A 15,260-nucleotide genomic window follows, 5' to 3' on the forward strand; every position below is an offset into this window, starting at 1 on the left:
TTATAATCAAAGGTCTGCATAAAACTAGCAGCATAGTTGGTACTTAGTCTCCATTTTGCAGCTCTGACAAATACAAATTTACATAGTAGTCTTTCATTACTATAAAACATCATTATTCATGGCAAGCATATTTCCAGTCTTCACCACAGAACAAAAACTTGTATTTTCATTGTTCCAGTATTTTCAGCTTTTGTTGTACAAAAAATTATGCCTTAATTAGTTTCTCTCTTGCTAGCTAGAAAGTGAAAAGAGATGATTTTCTTCAGACGCATTAACTCAGTGACAATTGAAATTCACCTGGGAACTGAGACTGAATGAAACTAATATTCCCACTTTCAGTCACATCTAAAAGCCAGAGAGCAGAGAATGATGTCTACCACTTCCAAAATGTGACAAACTTAAGCCTCGCTCTTCCAGTCTATTTCAATATATATTCCAACACTATTTTCACCTGCTGGTATCCTTCCTCCTTTCATATAAAACTTTCTGTCCTCCAGCATGTCATTCTTGCTTCTGGCCTTCACGGTTTAGATATCCAATAATGAAATATCCAAGTACTAATAAAATGCCTGCATTTTAATAATTTTTTTTTTTAAAGTTAGTAGATGTGCCTAACATATTTCAGGTACTTTAATACAATTTTAATACTTTATTGCAAATTTTTAGCAAATTATAATTTCTATCCAACATCCAATTTACCAATCAAATAAACCCCCAAACCTCATATCTGAGTATCTAAGAAATGTGGCAGCCATTAAAATAACCTGACCAGTCTAGATAAGCCTGTACAATTAATTTTATTAAAGAATATGAACAGAATTATAGAAGGTCCCATCTATGACATATAGACCCTGTATGTGCCAGCTGAGGTACCCTGACTGGCCCTCCAGGCTTGTTCTGGCCTCATTACCTGCCAGGAATCATTGAGGAACTTACACAGATTTACCTGTGTGCCTGAATTACTCAGTGCATATGTTAAAAATATCAAGTTGGAAGAAAGAAATCATAACCCATATTTACAAAAACACTTTTTTTAAAAATAAAGCTGTTATTAATAATAAAATCAAGCTGTTAATATCAATAGCAGACAGCTACATGCAATACATCCCCTTCACACAGCTCACACCAACACACTAACGCAAAGTTCCTGGGTTGGAACAACAGCTTGGAGGCCAATCCCAGCCAATTACATTAGAAGCAGAAGATCCTACTGATACAAGGGCTTCTAGCAGGGGTTCAGAAAGTGTTTCCAGCGGTCCCTTGTTTCAGATGGTGATCAGCCTGCAGAGAGCAGCCACCACTGTCTTGAATGTGGTGTAAGTTAGGCATCCCATCGTTGATCCTGGTGTTTGCTGGTGGCCTGGTGGCCTTCAACAGACATGGCTGATTAACTGGCTTGTGGATTCAACAGCATTACGAGACTCCAGAGCTAATTAGGTTTTGGAAGACTTTTAGACATGATGTCTTAGCACACTCTTTTCCCTCTTTGACTTACTGTCTTCTGGTGTCCATTTATACCCCCATATCCAGAAATACCTACAGAATTCATTCAAACTCACACAGAAGAGGCCTTTACATCATACACAAAGGAGATCTGACATTTTTGGGAAAAATCAGAGCTATTAGGTGGTACCATGTGAACTGCACTGCTATGTGCAGTGGTTGAAGGAAAGAAGTAATGTCGACAGACCTCTGAAAATCAGAGTAAAAGCTACAAATTGACTTGTTTACAGTGAATGTGAATTTTTTTTAGGAAAACCACTAAGAACTATAAAGGTAAAACAAAGTTCAATCAAGTGTGTTTTTTATTTAGCATATTGTTTAAATAATAGATTAAAACAAGGTCAAAATCACCTGCTTTGATCAATTATCAAGAGATCATAGGCTATTTTTTCATCAGAATCAGCTTTGTACTTTATACCTCAGCACTGGAAAAAGCAATTGCCTGATTTTCTCCCATGGGAAAAAACCCACAAAAGGAAACAGAATAAATCACATGCATTTTTGCAAAATCACAAATGTCCTTGTTCGTGACTGTCATATACTTCTATATCCCACCATCATTTAGTCAGCAACTTGTTAGTCCTGCATCATGATGAGCATTCACCACCAAAGAAGCATACTGCTGTGTTAGCCTGCACTTACAGTTACAGCTCTCAAACCACCTTACAGAATCTGCCCAATATCCTTATCCTCATTTTGCAGAGAAGAGATTGATACACAAAGATAAGTTGGTTGATCTTGGTGGCAGAATCATGATACATCTGCTAATATTTTTCCTGGAGGCCTGTCACTAATGGTGTACACCAGGGGTTGATACTGGGGCCAGTAATATTTTACACCTTCATTAATGCTCTGGACATTGGGACAGAGTGCACCCTCTGCAATTTTGCAGAGAATTGGGTTGGTTGACATACCAGGTGCTTGTGCTGCCATCAGAAGGACCCTGATCAATAGCTACCTCATGAAAATTAACAGAATGAAATGCCAAATCCTGCATCGAGGCTGGAGTAACACCACACATCAGTATAGACTGGGATTGACTAGCTGGAAAGTTGCTCTGAAGAAATAGATCTAGGGATGGTGGTTGAATATGAGCCAGCAACATGCCCTTGTGGCAAAGAAGGCAAATAGCCTCTAGGACTGGATGAGGGACAGCATTGCCCAGCAGGCTGAGGAAGGTGATCCTTTCATTCTGCTCAGCACTGGTGAGATCCTACCCGGAATGCTGTGTCCAGGACTGAGCTTTCCAGCACAGGAGACATGAACATAGTGGAGCAAGCTCAGTATGAGGGCCTCAAAGATGATTTAGGTTTTGAAGCACCTATCATACAAGGAGCGGATGAGAGGTAGAATTGTTACCCTGGAGAAAAGAAGGTGCACGGGGAATCTTCTTAATGTGGATAAATATCTGTTGGGAAAAAGGAAAGAAGACAGAACCAGATTCTTCTCAGTTGTATCCAGCAATAGGACAGGAGACAATGGGCACACAGTGAAAAACAGGAAGCTCAATTTAAACATAAGAAAAGTTTAGTGTGACAGTGGGCAAATGCTGGAAGACACTATTTTAACGTAAGTTTAATCAATGGCTATGTATTGTTCCATGTATCTGTGTACTCTGACACCATGTATCTGTAATCTGACACCTCCCTATGTGGTGAGCAGTGACAGAACCCAAGGGAATGGCTGGGAGTTGTGTCAGGGGAGATTTAGTTTAGATATTAGAAAAAAGGTTCTTCACCCAGAGGGTGGTTGGGCACTGGAACAGGCTCCCCAGGGAAGTGGTCACAGCACCAAGCCTGACAGAGTTCAAGAAGCCTTTGGATGATATTCTCAGGCACTTGTTGTGACCCTTGGTGAGGGTCCTGTGCAGGGCCAGGAGTTGGACTTGATGATCCCTGTGGGTCTTTTCCAATTCAGCATATTCTGTCATTCTGTGATATATTTTGATGTGCATGTAAGCACTCAGCAGTGTACCAGATTCAACTTTTTTAGGCATCACAACCTCCTACTTCCAGAGTACCAGAACATGAAATATCCATATAATATTGACATCTGGCTAAGTTTATGTCACTTCTGGACTCACTGCATTCTTGAAGGTTATTCAGAAACAGAAAGAAGAAGATACAACAATAAAGGAATCTTTGTGTCAGACCATCGTTTGTAAATTGGGTAGAAATAGCCCTTCAGTTACTTTGAGACATTATTTTACCACTGTAAATCTAAAAGAAAACAACATTCTCCAGGGATACAAGTTAATGTTTTCATTAACTGATCAATAAATTTTTCTTCATTTCCACTTTTCACATTTCCAGCAAACACAACACCATTCTAAACAAAATTGCACAGAAAACAACAAAATTGCACAGAAAACAACAAAATTGCAGAGAAAACAAACCACCTACAAACTACGTGTCTCCTTGGACTGATATTACAGGTCTTTTTGCTAACCACATATTCAAGTGCACATACCTTCAGCACCTGCCTTTATAAGATCTTTTTTTATTATCAATGGACTCAATTCAGTATTTAGTTATTTTTCAGTCCACAGAATGTAAAAACTCCAGCAATGCAAAGTGGGAGGTGAACAAAACCAGACAGTGGATCTTTACTTGGGTAAACCTTTCATGCCTGGAAAAGCTAGATGGAAAGACTACAGTCACGTTAGCAAAAATAAAATGAAAAATGTCTGGTGACCACAAAGAAAAGGTTCTTTGAGATGGGTCTTCAAATGAAACATTTCTCTTCTTTGGCTATACCTTTGGCTGACGTACAAGGTATTCTGCAAAATTCACCCAACAAAGAGAACAGATATGGAAGGTACAAGAACTGTAACAGGCCAGACCAAAGGCCAATCTAGCCTGAAAACTGGTCTCCTACACTACCAAATAGTCACTGAGTGTGCAGTCACAGAACTGACTCAATTCTGGAAGAGTTAGTCTGAACAGAGGCATGTAAATAACCCATCTTGAAGTCTGTGCTGCTGTAAACAGAGATCAGTGATAGATATCTAGGGAAAGGCACAAGAATAAGGTAGTCCTACACCCTGTGCATATGATAGGAGCCTGTTCCACGTTTCAAAGTAACCAGCTATTGCTTGTGGACTAAGATATTCCAGTGAGGCTGTATTACACTATGACTTTAAAGGCATTAACTTCAAAGATTGAAGTTCCATTGATGTATTTAAAAGAAACCAAATAACAGCAGCAATATCCTCTCCTATTCCAGATCCTATTATGATTATAAGCCAAGTAGAGCACCATGAAAATTTGCTGTGTTCATACACCTGTGAGGAGTTCCCAACCTGCAGTGGAACCTGGAAATCTCAACAAGAAGTGGCCTTCTATGATGAAGGGACTACATCAGTGGACAAGAAAAGAGCTATGGATGTCACCTGGATATCTGTAAGGCCCTTGACAACCCTTCTCTCTAAATTGGAGAGATATGGATTTGATGGATGGACTGTTTGGCAGATGAGGAATTGGTTGGAGGGTAGTGGTCAATGGCTCAATGTCCAGAGGGAGATCAGTGACAAGTGGTCCCTCAGGGGTGTGTATTGGCACGAGTATTGTTTAATATCTTCATCAACACCACAGACATTGGGATCAAGTGCACCCTCAGAAAATTTGCAGATGACACCAAGCTGAGTGGTGCAGGTGACAAGCCGGAGGGATGGGATGCCAACCAGAGGGACCTGGACAAACTTGAGAAGTGGGCCCATGAGAACCTCACAAAACCAAGTGCAAGGCGCTGCATCTGGGTTGGGGCAACCCCCAGTATCAGTACAGGCTGGGGGTATGAAGGAATTGAGAGTTGCTGAGAAGGAACTGAGGGTGCTAGTGGATGCGAGACTGGACATGAACTGACAACATGCACTTGCAGTCCAGAAAGTCAAACATATCTTGTTCTGCATCAAAAGTGGCGTGGCCAGAAGGTTTAAGAAGGTGACTCTGCCCCTCTACTCTGGTTGATGAGACCCGACCCAGAATGCTGCATCCAGCTCTGGGGTCCTCAGCACAGGAAGGACATCAACTGGTTTGAGTGGGTCCAGAGAAAAGGTACAAAAATACAAGTGATCTTTATAGCTTGAGAGCCTTCTAATGATTGCTCAGGACATACTAGAGGGCTTTGCAGCACTGAGAACAAAGCTTTGTTTCAGACATTTGAGGCTCTTTGTAGGTTGAATGCATCTGGGTCATACGTGGAACCACAGCATTCTGAAGCTGCACTCCCCCAGGACAGTGAAGTTCACAAATACCAGGGCAAGGAACTTGCAAGAGTTGAGAGTGTTCTTCCTAGGGCATCTGCCTGGAAAACAGGCTTCAAGAGATCAGGTGACTGTTGCATGACATTTCAGGAAATGTTGTTTCCCTTTTAGCATTTCTTGTCTACCAGAGGAATCACATTAACAATACTGAGATACTTGTCTATCCTTTAAAAACCAAGTTTTCACAGGAGAAAGGTAACAAAATAAAACCAGTAAAAGCTAATAAAACCCACAAACGCAAAACTACTAAGGAATTATTAGCCTATTAGCTCTGACTATGCTACATACATACAAACGAGGAATTTTATTAATGCTATCTATGCTATACAGAGGGTTCTCAAGGAGCAGTGTATTTACTGTACATGAAAATCTGCTGAAAGTACTGGATGCTTCCATTTTCATTTAAATCAAAAATTTCCTTGTGTAGTGCTGCTTCATGAAACAAAAATCCTAGAAATGTTGTATTTAAAAAATGCATAAATATTATACCCTGTGGAATTTAAAATATTTAAAGTTATTTTATTGTTACAAAAATTTTGTTATTATGCTAATACTTATAAATATAAAAATGTGGTTTTTTCACTGGTGTGACTAAAAAAATTAATGTTCTGGTGTCAAAAGGCCAGGGATTGAGGGTTTCTCAAAATTTCTGCTATGTACAAGGCATCAACACCCAGCAACATAACTGTGTCACATGAAATACAAAGCTGCATGACTACTGCAAGTGCAGGCCTTCTGGCAGTAGGATTACACAGCAGAGGGAGCAATTGCCCTGAGTCACTTCTTTCCTTACAGCATTAGCACTGCTGTAGCTGCAAATTATTCTGAGTTTGTAAACCAGTGTAGTAGTTTTTATTAGATAAAACATGATAATTAAAAAAAAAAATAAGGCCTGCAAGAAGAGAAATCTTTTCTGAGTACAGCTGAGCACAAAAACTTTGCATTGACTTAGATAGACATTGGTAAAGCATCCAAGAGAAAAAGCAGCTGGTCTGTTTCTGTTCAGGAAAAGAGTGTGAAACAGCAAGAATTTGTGGTAAGGGAGATTATCATTCACTATGAAAACAGTAACTATGCTGAGTCTACAGTTTATGGTGACGGTTTTAGTTCCTAAGATGTAGAAAGTGTTTTGAGAACAAGAAATGTGAGATCAGGAGTAAAGGAACTGTGTATGTGTTTATTCTTTACTAGTTGTCTGTGAGAGTTTATTCTGGTATGTAATAATTTCTTAGTTTGACCTATGAAGCTTCCAGGATACCATTTGGTGCAAAGGTTGAACAAGATTACATTCTTGGCAGTGAGAATGCAGCAGCTAGAGATGTGGGAGATTGACTCTGGGGAGTATTATTCTTACTAAGAGACAGAAGGACACTCCAATACAGAATGTATCTAGGTGCTGTAGGTTTCATAGGACTGTGTTTATAAAGTGTGACAGGGGAAATGTGCCCCGTGACTTACACAATTAGGGTAATTGCAACGCAAAATGTTGTAGTTCGCACTATTCCCACACAAATATGGTAAAATCAACAATAAGAGGAGAGTAGTGGACACTTTCAGCGATTTTTATTAATATCTAAAAGGAACACTAGCTCTCATTCCATTTTTTAAATCTTGACTTTTCTAAAAGAGGAAAAAAATACAGCAAATTTCCATTTGCAGTCTTCTGCTTACCAGACTAGTCATACATGTCTAGTTAGGTCAAGCGTTAGTTTTAGGTATCTTTGCTTTTACACCCTTTGATTCCTAACAGTATAATAAAATTAAATATTTCAGCCTTCCCTTCGCTATCCAGTCAAATCAGTTACAGGACCTAAAATTGAGAAAAGGACCTTTGTTCAACATGGGTCCCAAAAAGAGCTACTCAGTCATCCATAAAAGAAATAACTCACCCATTTATTAAAATTGATTAAAAACAATTTACTTTCAATAAACCAAGACAACTTAATATATAATAAGCTGCCAGAAATCAAGAATGATAACATAGAAGAACCAATTTTATCATAACCACATCACTGGCATTTAACTTCCACTCTTTTTAGAGACCAGTGAACTAACAGATTCTGCCTGCAGCATCAACTTCCTCTAAAGATCCACTTCTCAAGATAGAGTTCATCAGTGTCCCAGCCAAAATCAGCGTAAGTGCTTCCAAGTCTGGCTACTACCTGTATCTCCCCTGCAGCTGACCACATTCTCAGCTTGGGTATCCCATCACATACAGCAAGCGTACTAAGTAAAAAGAAGTAAAAATGACTTTACTTGTTCAGCACTGAGAAAGGCAGGAATCACTACAAAAAGTACAAATGGGTGTCTGGCCAGCACTGTAACCCAAATGACCAGAAACTCCACAAGCAACTAATGAGGATCTGCCCCTTTTTAACAGCTGGTTTCAGGCCAAGAAAAAGCTAGACATCCATAGTGATAGCTGTAAATTGGGCAGTATCCACACACAAATAGAGAAAGCTGCTGCAGTTCATCCCACAAGTGTTCTTGGAATTTGCTTGCTACAGCTTTAAAAAAGGTCAGATAGAAGGTGCTCAAAAAAAAGTTATGCTGTGAACACTGACTATTTTAACAGGGCAGTCAACTCGGCCTTGTGACAGACAGCTGGGAAATGTAGCTACTGAGAGACTGACTTGTATCTGCATTCAAGTACTTGTGTTTCATGCAAGCACAAAAATTGTACAACAGGAATTTAGGGGATGGAGCAGCTGCATTATGAGGAGAGATTTCTTTATTTAATTTGGAGACATGCAGGCTGAGAGGGATACAATTGAGAATTACAAAATCATGACGGCAGTCAAGAACACGAGAGCAGGACTGTTACTCACCAAACCTTGCAACTCTAGAACTATGGACTCTCACTCAAACTCTGTGAAAGGCAGGTTTCAAACAAACAAAAGCAATAATTTTATTTTGCAAACATAGCTGTAGTGAAATTCTGGTGATGTGAGACTGAGGAGACCAATAATATCAGCAGGCTACACAAAAAGTGCAGGCTATAAAAAGAGAACTTATTTATGGACAGCTGTTCCAAAACAGGTACAGGAATGGCCACAAGTGTACCTCCTAGAGATCTTAATTCAGGGACTTTGGACTCTAGGGCAGAATGAGAGGGATGTACAACACAAATGGCCAAAGATCATCCTAGCTCCATACAGTATCGCTTGATGTTACTTTCCAAGGCGAAAGGAAATACTAGTCGAGGTGGGCCATAGATTTGACACAATAAGGCAATTCTTACACTTTTATGCATGAAGCCACAGCAGGAGAAAGTCAATGACACTATAGGTCCAAGAAGATGAACTCATTGCAGGAGAGGCAGCTGGCATGGTTTCACCTATAATTGCTGCCAGACCACATATACTTTAAAAACATGTGCAGAAGTTATAATGCAATAGGCATACGTATTGAAGAACTTCTGCCCTTTAGAGCATTGAAGCTAAATTCAGAATTGTTTCAGTCACATGCCAGTAGCTGTAACCACTGAAGTTTTTGGAAAAGTTCCTTGCTGTTCTCCCCTACGCACAGCTCCTGTCTGTAACACTCCCACTCTGGAGGAACTCTGTGATATCACCAGGCTTTGTCCCTGTTATAGTATGAACTTCTCCACAAAACTTGCAACAAAACAAGCTCAAGTTATGGCTTCATAAAGGAGGTATTTAACAATGACATGTCTGTCTCTTTCTCACAGTATTAGAACACAGAATTTTAAAGGAAAAATCTGTCATTTGCTAGCACTCAAACACATGCTGGCCTCCTCTGAGCACAACAGATTTCACCTGCTTCCTTCCTTTTCTTTTCAGATCCCACAGCTGTGACAGACATGTTACTAAAACAGAGCATATGTGCCACATATCCCTTTATCTTCCTCTCTCCATTTCTGCACCCCTGAAGAACAGAAAGGAAATAGAGCTGGGCAGAGTCATCTGGATGTGTGCAAGGCCCTGTCCAAGAATCATGAGACCAGAAGGATTGACATATCTACTGCTGCTGCTACTCACCTCTTTTTCCAAAATTTTTCATAATCACATATGTATTTATATGCTATCCAGCCCAAAGCCTTCTGGAGCACAGAATTTGCCAGATTACTTTAATTACTGGCTCAACTGCAGTGGTCGCTAGTCTAAACCTAATCAAATGACTCACCCAACTTCATATAATCGGTCAGCAGGGGGATTTCTGAATATGCCTGTGACTTTCCAGGAAGCCAGACAAGAAAGATTGATCTAATTTCAGTGGAGCCCACTCCTTTCTCAGATCTCAGGAAACATCTGTTTCCACTTTCTCTGAAGTCTACCAGGCCAGTAGAAAGGCACAACATTTTTCATCACCAAAATCTAAAACAATATGACCATACATTAGCTCATTTCTCTGCATTCCAAATTTAACCAGAAATCATAGTGTTGTATAACACAAGAAGCCAAGCACTGCCCTAGAGTGACAGAGATTTTATCTAGCTCCTGTTTCAATGGCAACTGGACAGCTGAAATTTGTCCCAAAGTATTTACTTGATAGCAAGATCAGTTACACTGGTCCAGTTGCTTAGAAAAAGAGTCATTGGAAATTACAACAGGAAAGAACCTATTAAAGCCACCCATTTCCTCCATCAAGCATCATACAGGTGTAACCCGCTCAGTACCCTTAGACAGAATCCATTCAGCAAGGTTGCCTTGAGATAGCAGGGACCTGGTCTGGATGTTGGAAGTCTAGTCCTGGACTAGAATCCTTCCAGTGGAAGTGAAGAGTGAACAGTGTCAACCGTGAACAGTGGAATTGAACTGTGAACAGTGTCTTCTAACACTGAGAGCAACAAATAAGAGAGTTGGGTTCTCAGTATTATAAAACAGTTGATTACTTTCTCACAAGTGAGAAAGCTATTCAAGAGATGACCTCCCTCCAATGGCCTAAAAAAAAAAAAGTAATAATCACAAAATTACATGATCCTAAAGTCATTCTGGTTGTGGCAAAGGGAGAGCCATGTAAAAATATTCCTAAAAACAAGCAAACAATGAAATGGGACAGAGACACAAGAAGACATTAGAGTGTGTTGAGGATAACCAGGCCTTGGCACCAGATATCAAATTCATTCCTTGGCATTGGACATCAAGCAGGAAAGTTACTGCTTACAGAGGCTGACAGAAGTTGCAGTGATGGGAATTGATCTCTAAATTTCAAGTTTTGTAGATTCTAAATTAATCTCAGGCCATTTTTTAGGAATTGTTTTACTTTTCATTGTCCTGTGGGAAAATCATGTGATCCTGCACATTTTCATTCCTGACCACTAGATGTCACTCATCCCATTTCAGTTTCATGTCCACGACCACGATAAATTCTCCCGGGAAAAAAAAGCTAAATAATCACGACGGAGAAATAGACAAATTGTCAAATAGGGCACAAAGATTTTCCCAAACACAGCCTCTTTGTAAGCATGAAGTAGCTTTCGAATACTCACACTCAAGGTGTTTTGGAGCTGAAACTTAGATTCATCACTACCTCCAGTTGGAGAGAGTATACAGATCAACTCCATAGTTGGAGGCACAGACTTATTAACAGTCCAAATAATTTCCAACTCAAACAGTATAAAGTGGACAACTTGGGTGGAAAGTAACATCTCTCAAGCCTCTGCAAAATCCATTATACTCCCAGAGTGTGAGCCTTGATCCCTGCAGCATATTCCTTATCATAGAATGGTTCGGGTTGGAAAGGACCTTAGAGATCATCTAGTTCCAACTCATCACCATGACAGGGACACCTTCCACTAGAACAAGTTGCTCAGAGCCCCATCCAACCTGGCCATGAACACTTCCAGGCATGGGGCATCCACAACTTCTCTGTTACAGTGCATCACCACTCTCATAGTAAAGACCTTTTTCCTAATATCCAATGTAAAACTACCCTCTTTCAGTTTGAAGTCATTCCCCCTTATCCTATCACTACATGCCCTTGTAAAAAGTCCCTCTCCAGCTCTCTTCTAGTCTCCCTTTAGGTACTGGAAGGCTGCTAGGAGTTCTCCCCAGAGCCTTCTCCAGGCTCTACAGCCCCAGCTCTCTCAGCCTTCAGAAACCTCTGATCATCTTTGTGGCCTCCTCTGGACTTACTCCAACACGTCCACACCCTTCTTATGTTGGGGGCCCCAGAGATGGATGCATTACTTCAAGTGGGATCTCACCAGAGCAGAGTAGAGGGGCAGAATCACCTCCCTCGACCTGCTGGCCATGCTGCTTTTAATGCAGCCCAGGACACAGTTGGCTTTCTGGGCTGAAAGTGCACATAGCTGGGTCATGTCAAACTTCTTATTCATCAACACCCCCAAGTCCTCCTCTAGGCTGCTTCCTATCCATTCTTCCATCAGCCTGTATTTGCATTTGGAATTACCCCAATCCACATGCAGGTCCTTGCACTTGGCTTTGTGGAACTTCATGAGGTTCACACAGGTCTACCTCTCAAGTCTGTCAAGGTCCCTCTGGATGGCATCCCTTCCCTCCAGTGTGTTGACTGCACCACACAACTTGATATCATTGGCCAACTTGCTGAGAGTGCACTCAACACCACTGTCCAGTGGTGTCAGTGACAAAGATGTTAAACAGTGCCAGTCTAAATACAGACCCCTGAGGAACAACACTCATCACTGGTCTCCACTTGGACATTGAACTTTGACCACAATTCCTTGAGAGCAACCATCCAGTCAACTCCTCATCCACCAAGTGATCTACCTATCAAATCCACATTTCTCCAGTTTAGAGACAACGATGTGTGACACTGTGCCAGACAGTGTCATATGTCTTACACAAGTCCATTTAGATGATGCCAGTAACTCTTCCCTCATCCACCATCACTGTAAACCTGTCATACAAAGCCACCAAATTTGTCAGGTACAATTTGATCCCCATGTTGGCTGTCACCAATCACCTCCCTATTTTCCATGTGCTTTAGCATAGTTTCCAGAAGGATCTGCTCCATTGTCTTTCCTGACAGTGAAGTGATAGTGACCAGTCTTTATTTCCCTGGGTCTTTCTTATTTCCTTCTTAAAATGGGGGTTGTATTTCCCCTTTTCTAGTCAGTGGGAACTTCACCAGACTGCCATGACTTCTCAAATATGATGAATAGCAGCTTAGTCACTTCCTCCACCAGTTCCCTCAGGACCCACGCATGTATCTCATCAGGTCCCATGACCTTGTACACCTTCAGATGCCTTAGTTGTTCTTGAACCTGATCTTCTTGTACAGTCATAGGATTCATCCCACCGCATCTCTGTGAGGACAATAAGATCATAGCCCTGCAGGCATGTGCACATCTCTAATTCCTCTTGTTTATTCCCCACACTGTGTGCAATTGCATAGAGGCATTTAAGTTGGACACACACCACACCCCAATGAAGCCAACTTACCTGCCATCCCTCTCCATATATCTTATAAGATATTCCCCTAGATAATGCACCTTGTCAGTCCACAGATAGCTAAAAAAATAATCAGCTCTTTGTACTACACCTTAACTTCCATGTAACCCCAAACCTACCTCCAAGATCTGCAGTGATGAAATCTCTCCTCTGTATGAACAGATGTCACTGTGTGTCATCAAGCATGTTCCATAGGATACCTACAAAAAATGAAATTAATTAGTGAGTGAGAAAGCATAATTACTAGATTAGCAGGTTTCAGCAAACCAGGGAACATGTAGCACAGTAAGTTGGGCACAACAGGACCATGAAGTAGTAACAGCAAAGAGGGGGGAGGGGGGAATCAAGAACCAGATTAACACCGACAAAAAGAATGCACCATTTCTTAATAGTAATAAACCCTTTTTTTCTTTAAACTTTTTATTAATATTCTTCTAATACATTCTTCAGTGTATTAGAAGAATATTAATAAATTCCTACATTCCTTCCAGTCTATGACACAATAGGACAGATCGATACAGTCCTACTGATTGATGTATTCCTACTCTAACTTCAGTAAAGCAAATCAAGCTGGAAGTCTGATCTATCAAAATTTTATTTGCATTTCCAACTGTGAAAAAGAGTTTCCTTAGCATAACTAATCCTATTGCAAAAATCAATCCTCTCCAAGCCTATCTTATTATAGGAATTAACCTACTTTCCAAAAAATATGGAAGAAGTTTTTCCATATGCACATAATTTTTATTCACTTAAAATTTATGTAGCCTAGAAACAAAATTAAAGCAGGTGTGCTTGCTGCTTAAGAGAAAAATCACATTATGTTCCTGTTCTGCCAGTGTCTTCCTGTGTGATCTTGAACAAGTCATTCAGGGCATATTTCACCTCACAGCAGAGAACAATGCAGAGTGCTCTGAGCCACAGATTCTCAAGCCAGGGAACACACATGGCACAGCACTGCTGCACCTGTATGAACCAGTCAGTGCTGGTGTGTTCACATATCATTGCATGGAGGTGATCACCCGACTCATGAGGTCAGTGATCACCTCTGCTCATTTCACCTACAATAAAAGTACTTGCTGAAGTTCTTTATTTCATTTCTCCATTTGCAGAATGGGAAGAGTAGCACTTTCATGTTTCACAAAGATGCTGCAGGCATACAAACAAGAACCCTTGGGAAGCATGGACAGAACAGAGTATCAGAGAGGAGGGAATAGAGCACAGAACTCTAAAATCCATGCAGCACTTGAAAGTTTCTTTTCTGCAATAACTTTATCCTAGGCTTCAGGAGAAAAAAAAATAACATCTATTACTACTAAATGACAAAGTTAGAAATTACTACTAAATGACAAAGTTAGAACTGAAGACACTAAGGAACCAGCTGTGAAGAGAAAACTGATCAGGACCAACTTGAATTAGGAAATTATAAAAAAATTCTTATGGAAATACCTTTGCTCTTGGGAAGTGCCAGGTTATTGAAATTTCTTGAAGAAAAATAAATTTTTGCTAAGAAAGGTTACTCAGGTTCAAGGAAGATTTTCTGATCAAACCAAAAGGGAGAGGCCTTAATTTCAGAATACACTGACAATCTGTAGCATCAATGATAAGACAGATGAAAGTGCAAATTGCATGTGTGACAAGGCTTAGCACAGGGAATTGAACCTAAGGCTCCACATAAGTTCCTGACTTCAGTAGTGTGGGAGTAGTGTCTTCTGTATGTACAATTGAATGCTCACTCTGACCCATATAAGAAAGAGACACATTACAGACCAAGCTCAGCACACCTGTGTGGATGTGAGAAATGTTACATTTAAATTTCTGTTTCACATTGTTGGGGTTCAAAGCTGGGATTTGAGTTCTTTAAAAAACCTGAATAAATACCCCGTATGTTGGTGTATTCATTATTCTGGTTCTGGTATTATTCTTTCAGAAGTGTCTGTTCTGTACCACTGTAGAATGGGAAAAAGGTTTTACAGGATCAAGTCTGTTTCCTCTCCATCTCTAGAAAAAAAAATATCAGACAGACAGAAATGAAACTAAGAATTTTATTATAAAATTCTAGCTTTATCCAAAAGCTCACTGGAGAAGTTAATGAACTT

The 15,260-nt window shown here is 40.3% G+C and overlaps 1 long non-coding RNA gene across 1 annotated transcript in view; it reads right to left on the reverse strand.

Annotated features, from left to right (window-relative positions):
- LOC116788148 overlaps positions 1 to 15,260 on the reverse strand; it is a 35,615-nt gene that overhangs the window by 15,012 nt on the left and 5,343 nt on the right. Inside the window, exon 2 of the long non-coding RNA XR_004357551.1 lies at positions 13,284 to 13,364. This is a non-coding gene — a long non-coding RNA (uncharacterized LOC116788148). The remainder of the gene's footprint in view (positions 1 to 13,283; positions 13,365 to 15,260) is intronic.

The sequence above is a fragment of the Chiroxiphia lanceolata genome, chromosome 6 (genome assembly GCF_009829145.1).
Source record: "Chiroxiphia lanceolata isolate bChiLan1 chromosome 6, bChiLan1.pri, whole genome shotgun sequence".
Taxonomy (NCBI): Eukaryota; Metazoa; Chordata; class Aves; order Passeriformes; family Pipridae; genus Chiroxiphia; species Chiroxiphia lanceolata.